The sequence below is a fragment of the Mytilus californianus genome, unplaced genomic scaffold (genome assembly GCF_021869535.1).
Source record: "Mytilus californianus isolate M0D057914Y unplaced genomic scaffold, xbMytCali1.0.p SCAF_4, whole genome shotgun sequence".
NCBI lineage: Eukaryota > Metazoa > Mollusca > Bivalvia > Mytilida > Mytilidae > Mytilus > Mytilus californianus.
In genome coordinates this window covers 79567533-79583421 of record NW_026262690.1, presented here as the reverse complement: position 1 = coordinate 79583421, position 15889 = coordinate 79567533, and positions in this window count along the sequence as shown.

Below are 15889 nucleotides of genomic sequence, written 5' to 3'. Positions count from 1 at the left end.
CTGAAAATCGATGAGGAACTGGTCATTGAATATGTAAAATGTATTATGTATTATGGTTTGCAATAAAGCGTGTTATTTAAAATCTACAGTTTAAAAAAGTAATTTGATTTGCTATTTCGTTGTGATATCATATTTGTATTTATAAGGAATTGCCCTTTGATTGAAACTTTATAACATATGTATCAGATTGTTAACTACAATAGTTTTCCCATAGGCGATAGTTGCACAATTTTACGAGATACAGACGTTAGAATGTTTATTTTTAGAACAAAATCGTCTTTGGTAACAAAAAAAAATTAAAAAAAATAGGCTTATAATTTTAGGCCAGCAATTATAGGTTGTCGTTGCTTTTCTGAATGCACACAATGACCAATCAGGATAAGCCATATACTGTAGCATGTCATTTTTATAGCCGCGCTCTTATTATCTAATGGTTTTATTGTTACAATGTTCATATGGTATCCAAGTGTATCTATCATCAAGCAATTGATTGTTCATTCGATGTACACATGCACAAAAGTTGCCACTTAGAACGTTTTCTTTTAACTCTCTGACGTAATCAAAGTCTTAAATGCGGTACTTTCCAAAAGATCCAAACATAAATATATAAAAATAAGGAGATGTGGTATGATTGCCAATGAGACAACTATCCACCAATTTGAAAGTTAAAGTATATTTACATAGAAATCTATACTCTAACTTCATAATTTCATGCCTAATTTTATTGTTTTCTACGTGAAATTCAAATCAATAATGAAATGTTTTAAGGGGCATTTCTGCTAACTTTTACATAATAACAACAGGTTTTAATTTTTGAAATCCGATATCTATGTCAAAACACTAGATTTATGAATTGTTTTTTTTTTCAATCATACCAGCGAAAATACAGAAAACGTTCTACTTTCTTCATTCTTGTCAAAAAAAAGATCAACACTTGTTTCAAATTTGGAATACAATACAAATATTAAACATATATATCTTGATAACACGATGATTAATCATATATTTGACACCGAAAATAACGTTTTTGATACTTTTCAAACGTTTTCAAACAAAATTGCATTCTTTAACATGTTTTGAGAATCATCTGAAAGAAAAAAAGTAAAATAAAAAAATTACCGAACTACAAGGAAAATTCAAAACGGACAGTCCCTTATCAAATGGCAAAATCAAAAGCTCAATATATATCAAACGAATGGAAAACAACTATCATATTCTTGACTTGGCACAGGCATTTCCTTATCTAGAAAATAGTGGATAAAACCTAGTTTTAAAGCTAGCTAAACCTCTCACTTGTATGACCTATAATAGTGCCCAGTGTCTGAGCATAGATTCTGTTCCTGAGATGTCAAAATCAAGGTATAAGTCTAAAAATGAGGTGGAGGAGTCCGTGTCTGTTGTTTCTTTAATTTCTAGTTCCGGAGGATATATTAATAGAACCCAATCAGAAACCTTTGGATTGTTAATGGTTAGAACATCATCAATATATTTGAATTGAAATTGAATTATTTGGCTTCTTTGATCTTCTTGTTTTTGACAAGTTTCTGAAGGAGCTCCGACTCATATAAAAATAAGAAGAGGTCGGCAAAGAGAGGCGCACAGTTCGTTTGCACAGGAATGCCGACAATTTGTCGAAAAAAGCTTACTTTCAAATTCAACAAATATGTTGTCAATAAGAAACTCCAGCATACTGATTACTTGTTCCTCGGTGTAGCATGTTTTACCTTTATGTTCACTTTTTACAAAAAGTATGATACTCCAAAGCCATTTTTATATTGAAAAGCATTGTGGATTATTTCTTTTAGACGATTTTTCAATTTTACATGGGGAATGGTGATATAAAGGGTTGAAAAATCAAAGGTTCTGATGGAATTAATTTCAGAGATCTGAAAGATCGAGATTTGAAATAAACCAGAAGTTTTTTTTTAAGAGTTTTTAAGAATCCACATATGGTTAATAATACTACTAAGTGAGTAAACAGTTTCACATAATTAGATATGTCTGCGTTGCATAGATTACAAAGTACAATTGTGTTTCCGAAAGCGACAATAGTAGCATTTTTCGAGATACAGACTCTAGAAAGTTGATTTTTAATTTTGGTTTTCTTTTTGGAATAAAAGAAATATTATTAAGCTGATATTTTTAAGCCCAAAAGATATAGGTTCTCGTTGATTTTCTTTACCTAATTTTTACTTTTCTGCCTTGCCTATCAATTCTGCACTTAAAAAAATGCCTCATAACAGTCTGAATGACGCTTTAGTTCCGTTACGGCAAGGACAATATGTTACACTGCCTTTGGTTTATGAAAGAGTCCACGAGGTGTCTAGGTAAAATAAATATCGGGTGCACACAAAGACCGATCAGAATTTACCTCTCATATAATTCTGTATAGGATGTTATTTTCTTTTCAATGGTTGCGTCCATGTTATTCAATTGTATTCAGTTGCAGCCTGAAATCATTACAAAACGTTATGAGAGACAATGTTTACATTAACTTATCGATCCTTTAAATAAAATTATTCTAAAAGGTTACCAATTCAACACTGTAGTTAGATCTTTGAATATTGTTTTTATTGGTATTAATATTGATTTTGTTATCAGTTAATTAAAATTAAACTAAATATGAATTGTATATACATATGCACATTCATGGCTCTACAATCTGTCGATACCTGTATCTTGGCATTGCACAAGGTCATGTTTTTCTCTGGCTGTTTATGACGTCTTTACACTAAATCCATTGGATGTTGAATGTGTTCTGATTGGTATTTTAGTCTAAAATGCATGACTTTTTAATAAGTTGTTATTGGCTTTGAACTAGCTGTCAGTAACTGCGAGTACTCTCAGATCTGTACTTAAAGTCTTTTTGTTGAGGGGATGTATTAGTACCCATCCACGTCTACTCTGTTTTTGTTAGATGTATTTCTATATGTATCCATCTGATGAGATAAGCCTTTTTCAACTAATTTTTATAGTTTGTTCTTCTGTTGTACTGTTACACCACTGTCCCAGGTTAGGGTAGGGGGAGGGGGAGGTTGGCGACTACTTCAAACTAGTTTAACCCCGCCACATTCTGTATGTGTCTGTCTCAAGTCAGGAGCCTGTAATTCAGTGGTTGTCGTTTGTTGCTGTGTAGCATATTTGTTTTTCGTTTATTATTTTGTACTTAAATTAGGCCGTTAGTTTTCTCGTTTGAATTGTTTTACATTTGTCATTTCGGGGCCTTTTATAGATGACTATGCGGTATGGGCTTTGCTCATTGTTGAAGGTCGTAAGGTGACCTATTGTTGTTAATTTCTGTGTCATTTGGTCTCTTGTGGAGAATTGTCTCTTTTGGCAATCATACCACATCTTCTTTTCATAATTATAATTAGTTAAGATCAACTAAAACAGATTGTAAATGATGAAATTGAGAATGGAAACGGGGAATGTGTCAAAGAGATAACAACCCGACCAAAGAGCAGAAAACAGCCCAAGGCCACCAATGGGTCTTCAACACAGCGAGAAAATCCCGCACCCGGAGGTGTGCTTCAGCTGGCCCCTAAACAAAAATGTATACTACTTCAGAGAAAATGGACGTCACACTAAACTTCTTACTTGGACTTGACTGTCAATGTTTCTCTCTACCAATTGCAATTTATTAAAGATTCTGACCAAATTGCAATTTATTTTATCGAACCAAACTGCTCAATTGGTCAGAAATTTTAACAAACTGCTGGACTTTTCGAAATAAAAATTGTATGAAAGCTTTGTTTGGAAATTTTTATAGCAATTCAAAAGTTACTACTTAGCACCTTTAGCATGACAATTACAATAAAATGTGTATAGAAATTGTTAGACTGAATTTTCATCATTGGAGTGGAATTAAAAGTCATATAGGATTGTAAGTATGCTTTATTTTATCACCTTGCACATTCACCATTTGACTGTTTTTCTACAGCAGTTTGTTAAAATTTCTGACCAGTTGAGCAGTTTGGTTGGATAAAATAAATTGCAAAGTGGTCAGAATTTTGAATAAACTGCAATAGGTGGAGAGCAACACTTACAGTTAAGTCACAGTATAACTCGGAATCACGGCGGCCTATATAATTATTTAAAAGGTCAATATTGTTATATCAGCATATTGCGTACTTTGTACTTTGTATCAGCAAACAGTAAAGTTATTTGATATGATAGCTGTTATTTTGATAATGATTTGAACCTATTTTTTGTCCTCTGTTATACGGATATTTATAGAGTTCCCTGCTTTTTCTCATCCAGGTAAATAAACAAGTACGTATATATTTTGTTTCATATAAAAATAAGAAGATGTGGTATAATTTCAAATGAGACAACAACTCTCCACCAAATGAGACAGAAGTTAACAACTATAGGTCACCGTGCGGCCTTCAACAATGAGAAAAACCCATACCGTATAGTCAGCCCCGAAATGGCAAATGTAAAACAATTCAAACGACAAAAATAACGGCCTGATTTATGTATAAATAATGAACGAAAAACAAATATGATATGCAGCAACAAACGACAACCACTAAAATACAGGCTTCTGACTTGGGACAGACACATACAGAATGTGGCGGCTTAAACTAGTTTAAAGGCGCCAACCCTCCCCTAGCCTGGGACAGTGTTGTAATAGTACAACATAAGAACAAACTATAAAAATCAAATGAAAAGGGCTTAACTCATCAGATCGATACAAGCAGAAATACATAAAAAAAAAAACACATACCGGACGTGGTAGGGTACTTGTACATCCCCCACAACAAAATATACACTAAGTACAGATCTGAGAGTACTCGAAGTTACTGACGGCTAGTTCAAAGCCAATAACAACTAATATGCATTCATCTATTCAACAATGGATGTAAAAACATAGATAAAAAAGACACTTAAAGGCTGAGATAGAAATGGAATGAAAGTTATTGATCGTAATTGTGTAATAGTACCATTCTCAACACCTGCTTTGTTGTTGTTTTTATGTCTTTGTTTCTCTTTTGCTTGTTTTCTCTCTCTCTCAAAAAGCTGATTGTATTCCTTCTACTAATGAACTCGCATGCCAATGAATTATTGAGACCCAATTTGAAATCCTAATATATCAGGGGTGTTTAACGACCTGTACTTCTTTTTAGGGTCAACAATTCAAGTATGTCAGAAAATGGTATCTCTAGCACAGCAGTCATCACTTTTGAGTTGACATGAAATATCATTGAAAAAAATATGAAAATAACACTTTATAAATTTTATGCGTCCACAGCACTTTTTATGATTAGGCATTATCATGAACGCTTCAAGCCAAATATATGAAGGCGAAAGATGTATAAGTTTCGAAACACGTAAAGAGCTATCTGAAGAGACATACAATAATAAAATCCATTTAAGGTCAAGGTTGCGGGAGTGAGTTGGAACCTTAGTATCTAACTAACTGATTTTATGTTGATAAATCGGTGGATTATTCAATACACTGAAGTTTTCTATCCAAGGTGAAGATTGTCGTATCCGTTTTTGGTACAACTTTTCCGTATTTAATTTTGCCATTTTAATTTTTTGATAAGAGCTCCCCTTATGATTCTAATCAAGAGGAAACGCGCATCTGCTGTGCAAAAATATAAGACTGCAAATTCTTATCATTCAAATCAAACTTCCAACAAATGTTTGCAAATGATACCAGGTTCATAAGCATTCATATTGTATCAAATGTACCCAAATATTTTACATATTTTTGAAAAAAAACCCTGCGTAGGAACTACTGTGTGTTAAATATATACTACTTTGCAATATGTTCGTTCTGACTGGGCCCGAATAAGTGATTCTATACCATTACAAATGGCTATTCTAAACACGGCAAAGACCCTATTTGATCATCGAACAAGAACTTTTAAAATATTTTTCTGTTTCTTTTCTATGTAATTGATAAAATAAAATAAATAAGTAAGTAAAAACATTTCTCTTTTATATGCTGCAAGAAGGTTTCTTGGTTTTTTAACTTAAATACAATTCTATAGGCTCTTTAACTGAAAGTCAATATACTAACACCTTTGATAATAAAACATTTAAAATATCTTACTTGGAAAGTCAACATATATACGTCCACGACACTTACTATAAAGAAAATCCTAAACAGCTGTTCTTTGTTCCTTTGAAATTGCAAACAAATATGAAAAACTTGATCTTTTTTCACTGTACTGTATACAAAGGGATTATATCAGCTTCCCCATTGTGAACATTCCATTTCTATGTGGCATCATTCCAGCAGCGCCTGTATGTGGATTACAAATCTCCCATGGATATGTCATTACTCAAAATAAAAAAAGTATCTGAACGTATTCCGTCCTATTGCATTGAAGCATGACGGAGGAGAAAATAGACTGCATGAATTGTTTTCTCGTTGAATATACATATTTTGTTGGAATATTTTTATCTAAAAAATAACCAATCTGACATATAAATGTTTTTACTTATTTTGTTATTGAATGGTGTGGATGTTTTACTTGATCTTTGATTAATTAATCCAGTTGCATGAAATCAAATGCACTGATTATTACATGATCGTTTATCTGGTTAAAATATTGAAATTTGAAACAAGATGAAGATACTCATTTTTTGTTTCTTTTTATAAGTTATAAGGTTAGTTTTAAGGTTAAAAAAAGGGAGTTCCAATAACGCCCGAATGTAAAAGGTGTACACTACTTACTTCTTTAGCATATGTCTATAACTGATTTCAAGATATATTTTTATCCAAGGCAGAAATTCAGATCATTGATGCATTTATCAGATAATACTTTTTCATCTTTCCGCAGAGTGTTCTCAAAATAGAACTTATGAGGATGCATCTTCAAGATGAAAAATATAATACATCACCAAATCAGTTGTACTCGTCTTTAATTCAAATGATGCATGTGATCTAGAAAGAGTCTTCATTTGAACTTAAACACCAAGGCTCACAAATTGGTAGTAGGGTCCTTTAAGTTTTATGTTCATCCTTTGATAGTAGATAAACTCATCATAGATACCAGGCTTTAAATTGCGTATGCCAGACGCGCGTTTCGTCTCAAAAGACTCACCAGTGACGCTCGAATCAAAAATGTTAAATAGGCCAAATAAAGAACGAAGTTGAAGAGCATTGCGGACCCAAAATTTTGGTGGTCTTGCCATATACAGCTAAGGTAATCTATTCCGTGTACAAAAACTCCTTAGTCCGTCCTTCTGTTAGTCCGTCACGTACCAGATTTAAACCTCAAATTATTAACCAAAATTAGGGTTTGGCCCCCATTCAGTGGTTCGCTGAACATGGAAATGTCATACTGTGAGGAGGAATTGGTGTTAAATGGGCACATATTCTTGTTTAAATTTCATGCGTGTTAAATATTATACTTGTATGTGTATCTCCAATTTTCATTATCTAACTACTTATAAATTATCATATATCTTGGCCTTGCAAATAATGAATACTATATATTCAAACTACATATGTAATTAACACTTATGGTTCTACATCCTGTCAATACTTATATTTTGGCGCTCAAGGTCATAAAGGCAAAAAAAAAAAAAAAAATAGCATGATGTCGTGACATTTGTAGTTTTATTATCTTATGTTTTCTATGTGTCTTACTTATGACAAATGCGCTTCGATGATTTGTGCAGTCTGAACGGATTCGGGGACCCCTATAAATTGTATATTAATAAAATGGACCAAATTATTTAAATACATATTTTTCAAGGGTTATAAAAGATTTTGCCTGAAAATGTCTTTTGTATCTGGGCCTTTGAAGCATTTTAAACTGTCATTCCCGATTAAACACAGCTCACACCTAATCGAACCCCCTTCTAAAAAACAATATATATAGGGTTTAAGTTTATCTATATTTTTTTCATAAAATCAAAATACCTTTGTTTAGTTAGCTTACCTTTTAAAGAAAAGTGTATTCGTTCTCGGCGGCGAGCTATTATCCTTTTAAACTTGAAGAATTACAAGGTTCAAATCGTTTAAAAACATACAGGTTTCGAGTAGTTGTTTTGTTGAACACATTTTTCTTCTATACAAAAATGAAAAATAGCACTTTATAAATTTTCTCCGTCCGTAGATCATTTCTGGATATACCTTAAGCAGAAACGCTCAAATCTATAGTAACCCTTTAAGTTTCTTTAAATGTGCACATCCTTTTTTTCGTTCGTTTTTCCACAGAAATTTATCAGTGAGCATCAGAAATTTCATCAATAAGAATAAAGAAAGTAAACGGAAGCGATGGTTATTAAACTGGGTTTTCGTATTCCTTATAGTTTGCAGAAGTAGTCTTTCAAAAAATGTGATGCAATCTCAATTTTCAACTTTTATCAGGAAACAAATTATGACATTCACTTTAATTTCGATATTTCTCAACTTGTCAGAAAACCATTCTTCTAAATAATCTTTCCCATACAAATCAAACTGTATAAAGTAAAAAAATAAGGAAGTCTGATAACGAAACATAAACGTGTAGAACGTAGAATAATAGAACGTTCTTCTGAAAAGTATATTGAAAAAAGACATAATCAGAACCATGAATGATAACGACAACCAATCATAATATTTGCACATGTAAGGGATACATGTATATATGTGATCTTATGAAAGTGAACATTTAAGCGGGAATCTGGAAAATCACGTGATAAATAAAAAATAAAAATTTCTATCATTTTTCAACACATAAAAATCATTTGATATTAATGAAAATTCATAAAAATGATGAAAGAGCTACTCGGAAAATCAAAAAGGGATAATTCGACTAGAATATATCATATCGAGTTTATTGCAAAATTAGTCTTATAATATCGTCATACATTGTCTATTCAATTGAATTCGCAATTAACATTTCTTAACATCAAACTAGGTCATGGTAGCAACTTTAATAGTCTTAGAACTTCAAACATGTTTCAAGGTGAATTAATGTAATAGAAAAACGAAAGTTTACCATATGCGAAATTGCGCTACTAGTAAATTTTCGAACCGATTAAAATTATGAAAAAGAAAGGATATTGTGTTTTTATGTCGAATCAAATTTTAAATACAAAAAAGATATCCCCCCCCCCCCCCCCTCAATGAAAGAATATCAGTTACAAATGATGTACCAAAAATATGTATTAGAAATGAACTTTCACTAGTGGAAAATTAATTCATTTTCAACATTTTAGGATATTCAATTGTATCTCACATATCCTCGCGAACTTGCAATTGAATACTACCAAAAGTAGGAGATTTAATTCATAACTTGATCTTGTCACAGATGGACGACTTCAAACTAAATCTATGACAAGCTTGGTGATTTCAACTTCAAATTTGTCAACTCCCCATTTCTCAGATGTAACATACCCTCAACTCCATTGTATGGCGTTTACATATATCTCAGTTAATACGTTACGCTCGTGCATATTTACCTATACGGACTTCATTCACAGTACTGTGCTCCTTACATATAAACTGCTCCAACAGAGTTATGATAAAGAACATTAAATATACACTACATATTTTTAGGTCACTATCACTAATTTGTTGACGATAAGCTGTGTCGGCGTCTCAACTACCTATATGTTCGTGGTCTTCGATCTTGAGATCCCAGTAAAGTCGTCCAATCTGCATTTTACCGTTTGCTTCCTATTCCCGATTGTGTATTCAAAGCAAGAGACGCTCACCCTGTCGACGCACATTGTCTTGCTCCTTTTTGATTGCTTGTAATTCCTCGATTTTTGTTTGTTATTTGCCTGATTTGTTTATTTGTAATCGATTTACGAGTTTTGAAAATTGTTGAATAACTGTTGCTTTAATATATAACCACTAACTGAACAGGTTCTTTGTTATATATTTCAGTCAGCCAATCTGGATTTATTCCATTATACAATGTGTGACGCTTTGTAATAATCTTATAGTTGATGTGTTTTCCTCAGTATTAGTTTGTAACCCGGATTTGTTTTCTCTTAATCGATTTATGACTTTTGAACAGCGGTATTACTACTGTTGCCTTAATTGACCCATGCTTCAGTAAAATGATAACTGTTTTATTTCCTTTCCCATCACTATTTCACTCATTGAAAGGTGAACTTGTTGTGTGTCTCAAATAAATATGCAGGACTTCTGATCAACGACAAAACAATATCTGATGAAAACAGACAAATATTAAAACGTTTACCTATGTTTGAGGGGTTGTGGTGCAATTATCCCAAGGGTTAAGATTATTTGCCGTTGTAAGGGTTATTGTTTTACATGTGTTCAGTTGAAAATTTCAATCATGTGAAATTGTGCAATTTGAAGTGAAAAGACGGTTACAATGTCTCAAACCAGATTCTTCCTGTTGGATACAAAACTAATAAAAAAAAATAATACTATCCTTCATTTGTAATCACACCTGAATCTTTTTAAACCAGTGTTTAAACTAGTCGTTTTCCTCACAAACTTGACAGTTTCTGAATGTCATGCATAACGTTTGATTTTTTGTGTCTTTTGATTCCTGTCTAATTGACGTATATCCAACACCCTTTTTGTGTGTGTGTGTGGTAAATCTTATGATTGTCGATCAATGGATAGAGGAAATACAACTGAAAGTGACAACAGTATACTAAAGTAATACAAATTGAAATTTGCCAATGTGTTTTTTTTATAATTATTACACTTTCTTCATCAAAATAACACACATGTCCCAAACTTTCACAAAAGTATGCATTGCGTGTTCATGTAATATGATAGTTTTGGTGTCGGTACAAATATGATTTTCGACTTCCATAGCCATCATCCTGATGTCTGTATCGAACAACAAATTCAATGATATTTGATGTCGGTATAGAAAGTGTACAGTACATCATGTGTGTGATGGAAAGTGAAATTTAAGAAATTAGTGTAAGTTCATTTTAAATCTTAAAATGTATATCCCTTATATTGTAAGTAATTCTCTGAACATCTATCTATAACATATCAGAATAAATTAACCAGAGACTAGTTTTAGACCTTTTAAAATAGCATGATTAATTGAGAACAAGGTTATTTTTTTTTCAGTCATGGCTGGTGTTGAGCTATACCAATGTTGTCTTCGAGAAAATGAAGAAGAGGTCGCGGATCAATGGTGTAATGACTGTAGTGAAGCTGTTTGTCGAAATTGCGGTAAAGCTCACAGAAGATTTGCTAGTGCTCATGATGTTATATTGATAAAAGATGCTCCCGCTGGTAGAAAAGCTGTACAAAAGTACTGTCTTTCACATGAGAATAAAAAACTTATTCTGTTTTGCGTAGAACATGATAAACTAATTTGTCATGGATGTTTATCAGAAAGCCATAGAAAATGCAATACAATTGTGGAAATAGAAAAGGCTGCAGATGGCATAAAAGACATTGCTGCAATTACTTGTTTGAAAGATAGAATGACAAAATTGAAAGGTATTCTTCAAAAGACAGAAATTGAGAATGAGCAGCAACTGTCTACAATCAGTATAGATTAAGAGGCCGCAATTGACCACATTAAAGAATTCCTCCAATGTTTTAAAGATTACTTAATACAAATTGATATTAATCTTAATACAAACTCTGAGAAAATAGTAATACAAAATAAAGAAAACAAAGAAATGTTAACATACTTAATACAAAGTCTGCAAGAAAATATGTATTGGTTATGTATGATAGAAATTAGTTCCTCTAAAAGCAACTTATTCCACGCAGTAAAACATCTTGATACCATACAAGAATCAAGTGAGAAGCAAGTCAATAAGATTAAAAAGGATTTGATTACCATACCGTTGGACATTTTACCTCTCGAAGTTACGAAATACATTGAAAAACTATTCCAAGAATTTAACCGGAAATCAATATTCCAAACTATGCATTCCATTACCACTTCGACCAGTGAATTAAAACAACCACAAATCGAAATAGAAAGAGAAAGTGATCCTCCACCTCCACTATATCAAGAACATATTTCAGGCAATAACTGTACGTTTGGTGTATTTTGTTTATGTGATGGTAGTATGGTTGTTGAGGAATTTTTCTTTCTAAAATCGAAAGTCCATCAAAATATTGTCTTAGAGTATTCGATTTGCAAACTAATAAGTCTAAAGAGATAGTGATTTCAGACAGCTACCGTAGGATCAATTCGAATAGAGGCTCAATATCCATGTATGACGAAACATTCGTTCTACTGGCGTTTAGCAAAGATATGAGAGGGATCATGGTAATTGATATGAAACTTCTAAAAATTTGCAGAACAATTTACCCGCAGCACTCCCAGGGTCTCGGTAATCTGAAAGAAATAAAATGGTTATCGTGTAGAGGAAGGAAAATATACTTATCGGCTGAGTCTAAAAATGGTTTATGGTTATGTTCCATAGACTTTAACGGTACAATTTTATCAGAGGTTAATGTTCCGCATTCCGTAGCTGATATTGATTTTGACGGTGGGAAAAGGTTTTTTTACACAGACAATCGATTAAATGACCTTAATTGCATTTCAATTAACAAAGGATGGGCTACTTCAAAGTGTTATTCAAGTCTTGATTTAAAAGAATGTTGTTCAATATTGCATATTTTCGGTGATGAGTTATTATTGCTAGAGGCAAAAACAAGTACAATATATAAACTAGATATTAAAAATCAACGTCGGTCGATTTTGATCCAAAAACACGGTATTGAATATCCGACTCATTTTAACTCGAGCTTTAAGTTTAATAAAATTGCCATAACGATGGGTAGTGGAAAACGTATTCGAATTTTTCCGTTTTAATTTTATTTAGCAATTTTGACGGTTGTTATGTTCTTCCGATCATATCTTGAACAAATATATTGTTAATTTTGTTGTTTATATATGTCTGTAAATAAAAACAATGTCACACATATTCAATTATGAAAGACAACTGTTGTGTGTAGAAATATTACCAATGTTAAAATAACCATGCAGTTTGTTTCTATATGACATGGTATGTAGTTTTGTATATTATAGTATCAAATGAGAAATCACATGGGGAAGACGTCTACATTGGAAAATCCAGTTACAAATACTAGAATCAATCAATGTTATTTAATGAATAAGCCGTTCTGTTCAAGATTTAACATTTGACCTTTGTAAAAAAAGGTTTAATACTCTTGACAACGCAAACTTTTATTGTCGAGCGTACACGGAACTGGCTATCAAAGCAACACGTAAAGTGCGTGCGGACATCGGCTTAAAATGTTTTGTTGCAAGGAAAGTTATGGGTGAAATAAAATAAAGTTAAACGTAATACAAAATTATAATTATTGCAATATGTGGCACAAGAATTGGTCAATTTTAAGGAGCACCCGAGATCACCCCGTTTTTTTTTTTTTTTTTTGTTTTTTTTGTTTGTTTTTGTTTGTTTTTTTTTTTTGTGGGGGGTGGGGAGGAGGGGGTTGGTTTCATGATCAGTCTTTCGTTTTCTATGTTGTGGTTTGTTTTTGTTGTTTGTCCTTTCGTCGATTTTATTTTTTGGCCATGGTGTTGTCTGGGTTTTTTGGGACATATATTTATGATTGTCCCTTTGCATCTTCTCTCTTTTTTTTATTAGCTCTATTGCTGAATTTTTAAACAGCTCAATATTTTGTACCACTTAGGACAGTGAGCTTCGAAATTGAATCAAATTTTGTTTGTTAACAAGTTTTTCTGATCAGATTAATAGGAACTTTTTATAGTTGATGATCGATTTAATTTTTTAATTACATGGTATATGTGTATATCATAAAATAACTGCCAATATTTTACAATTTGATCATACTTTGTTTTTTCAATGAACTTCACTAGGTTTGCATACGACTCTATTTTGAAATCCCCAAAAGTCAGAGGTTTTAGAATAATTCATTCAAACTTTTATTTAAATTCATTTAAAATGGGGACACATAATTTCGATAGTTTTTTGTGTTAATCATGCAAAGTTGTTTTAGCAGAACCAATGACTATTAAAAACATGCCATAGCTTCAATGTGTAATTAATAAAACCTGTAAAATCCTGGACTAAGTATATTATTTCGATGATGCACCACTTTCACATCGTAAATTAAAGGAGTTTTACATTGATAGGCTTAGTCAATCTAGGTATAGAAAAAGTATAACATGTTGGTGAATTGGAATATATATTGACATAAAAAAGAAACAATGAAAAAGATTACCCGTGTATGATGGCAAACGATACATTACATATAGCTTAATTAAAAAAAAAATTAACCCCAAAAATAAAATGATACAAAGATATGCAATACAGGATAACACTGGCGCAGATAGTTTGCGCTTTTATATGTGTCACACGAAAGGACATTTCAGTTTTTAAAATGATGGACACTTGCACTTTAAATTTCGATACACCTGTAATAAATCGACCGGACATTTGCGCTTTTCACCTTAAACCAATACTATGGGCTGAACAGTCATCCTACAGTAAACAAATGACAATTGTCACTAAATAATCCGGCAACTATTAGTAATTAAAAAAATCGGATGAATTGATGAGCGGGCACCTCAGCCAAGAATTGAAAGTGGTATTTTTATGTCAGCGCCGCGGCGGAGGTGGCATTAAGTGTTACCCTTGTCCGTCCGTCCGTACATACTTTCCAAAATTAGTTTCCGATCTCTAACTTTAGTTTGCTTCAACCAAATGTTATGACACTTATACAAAATGATTATTACCAAAAAATACAGAAGAAGTTCGAATTTTGTTGGCGTCACTTTTACAGTTCTCTAGTTATGTCCCTTTATAATCACAAGTGATATGAAAGTGGGGGCATCATCTGTGTCCCATAGACACATTCTTCATTTATTTATTTTAGATTTGGAATGAATAACAGTTACGACAGAGTATGCTAGTCGAATCTGTTCGTTCTTTTAAATACAATGTATCAAGCAAAAACTGATCTGTGTTATCTGTTCATATCTTATATGTTTTAGCATTTTAACTTTTAGCTGTACATAAATATATAAAAATACTGTACTTTGGATATTAATCAACTTCTAAATATTTTTACAAGATCACTTTAGCTTTACCCGAAGCACGGATACTTCAGGAGAGAAGTCATCATACACAAAACCTCAAATGGCCTGAAGGGAAGAAAATGTCCTGTAGAAAAAGCACAAATGTCTTTTTATAAAACGCAAACGTCATTAGAATTAGAGCACAAATGTCTATTAAAAAACGCAAATGTCCTGTCAAAAACGTAAACGTTCCGCGCTGAATAAAACATCGTAGATGGAAAGACAAAAATATTGCATATTTGAATATTAATCAATACGAACGGAATTAAAAACTATTTCTCAACAATCAATGAATTTGAATAAATTTAGTAGATCTGCAATTTAAACCCAATTCACCAAATAACGGAAGACTTGACATATTAAAAATACTGACGAAGTTTCTTTCTTTTCAACTGATTTTTATAGTTTGTTTTTATGTTGTTCTGTTACACCACTGTCCCAGGAAAGGTGAGGGTTGCCCCCTTCAAACATTCTGTATGTGACTGTCCCAAGTCAGTAGGCTGTAATTTAGTGGTTATCGTTTATTGCTGTTTCTTATATTTATTTTTCGTTTATTGTATTGTATAGTTTGTTCTTGTGTTGTGCCGTTACACCACTGTCCCAGGTTAGGGGAGGATTAGCACCTTCAAACATGTTTAACCCCGCCAAATTCTATATGTGCCTGTCACAAGTCGGGGCTCTAGTTCAGTGGTTGTTGTTGGTTCATGTCTGTCATATTTGTTTTTCGTAAATTGTTTTGTTATAAATTAGGCCGTTAGTTTTCTCATTTGAATTGTTTCATATTTTTCATGTCGGGGCCTTTTATAGCCGACAATACGTATGGGTTTTTCTCATTGTTTAAAGCCGTACGGTTGCCTATAACTGCTTACATCAACTTCATTTGAACTTTGATGGATAGTTAT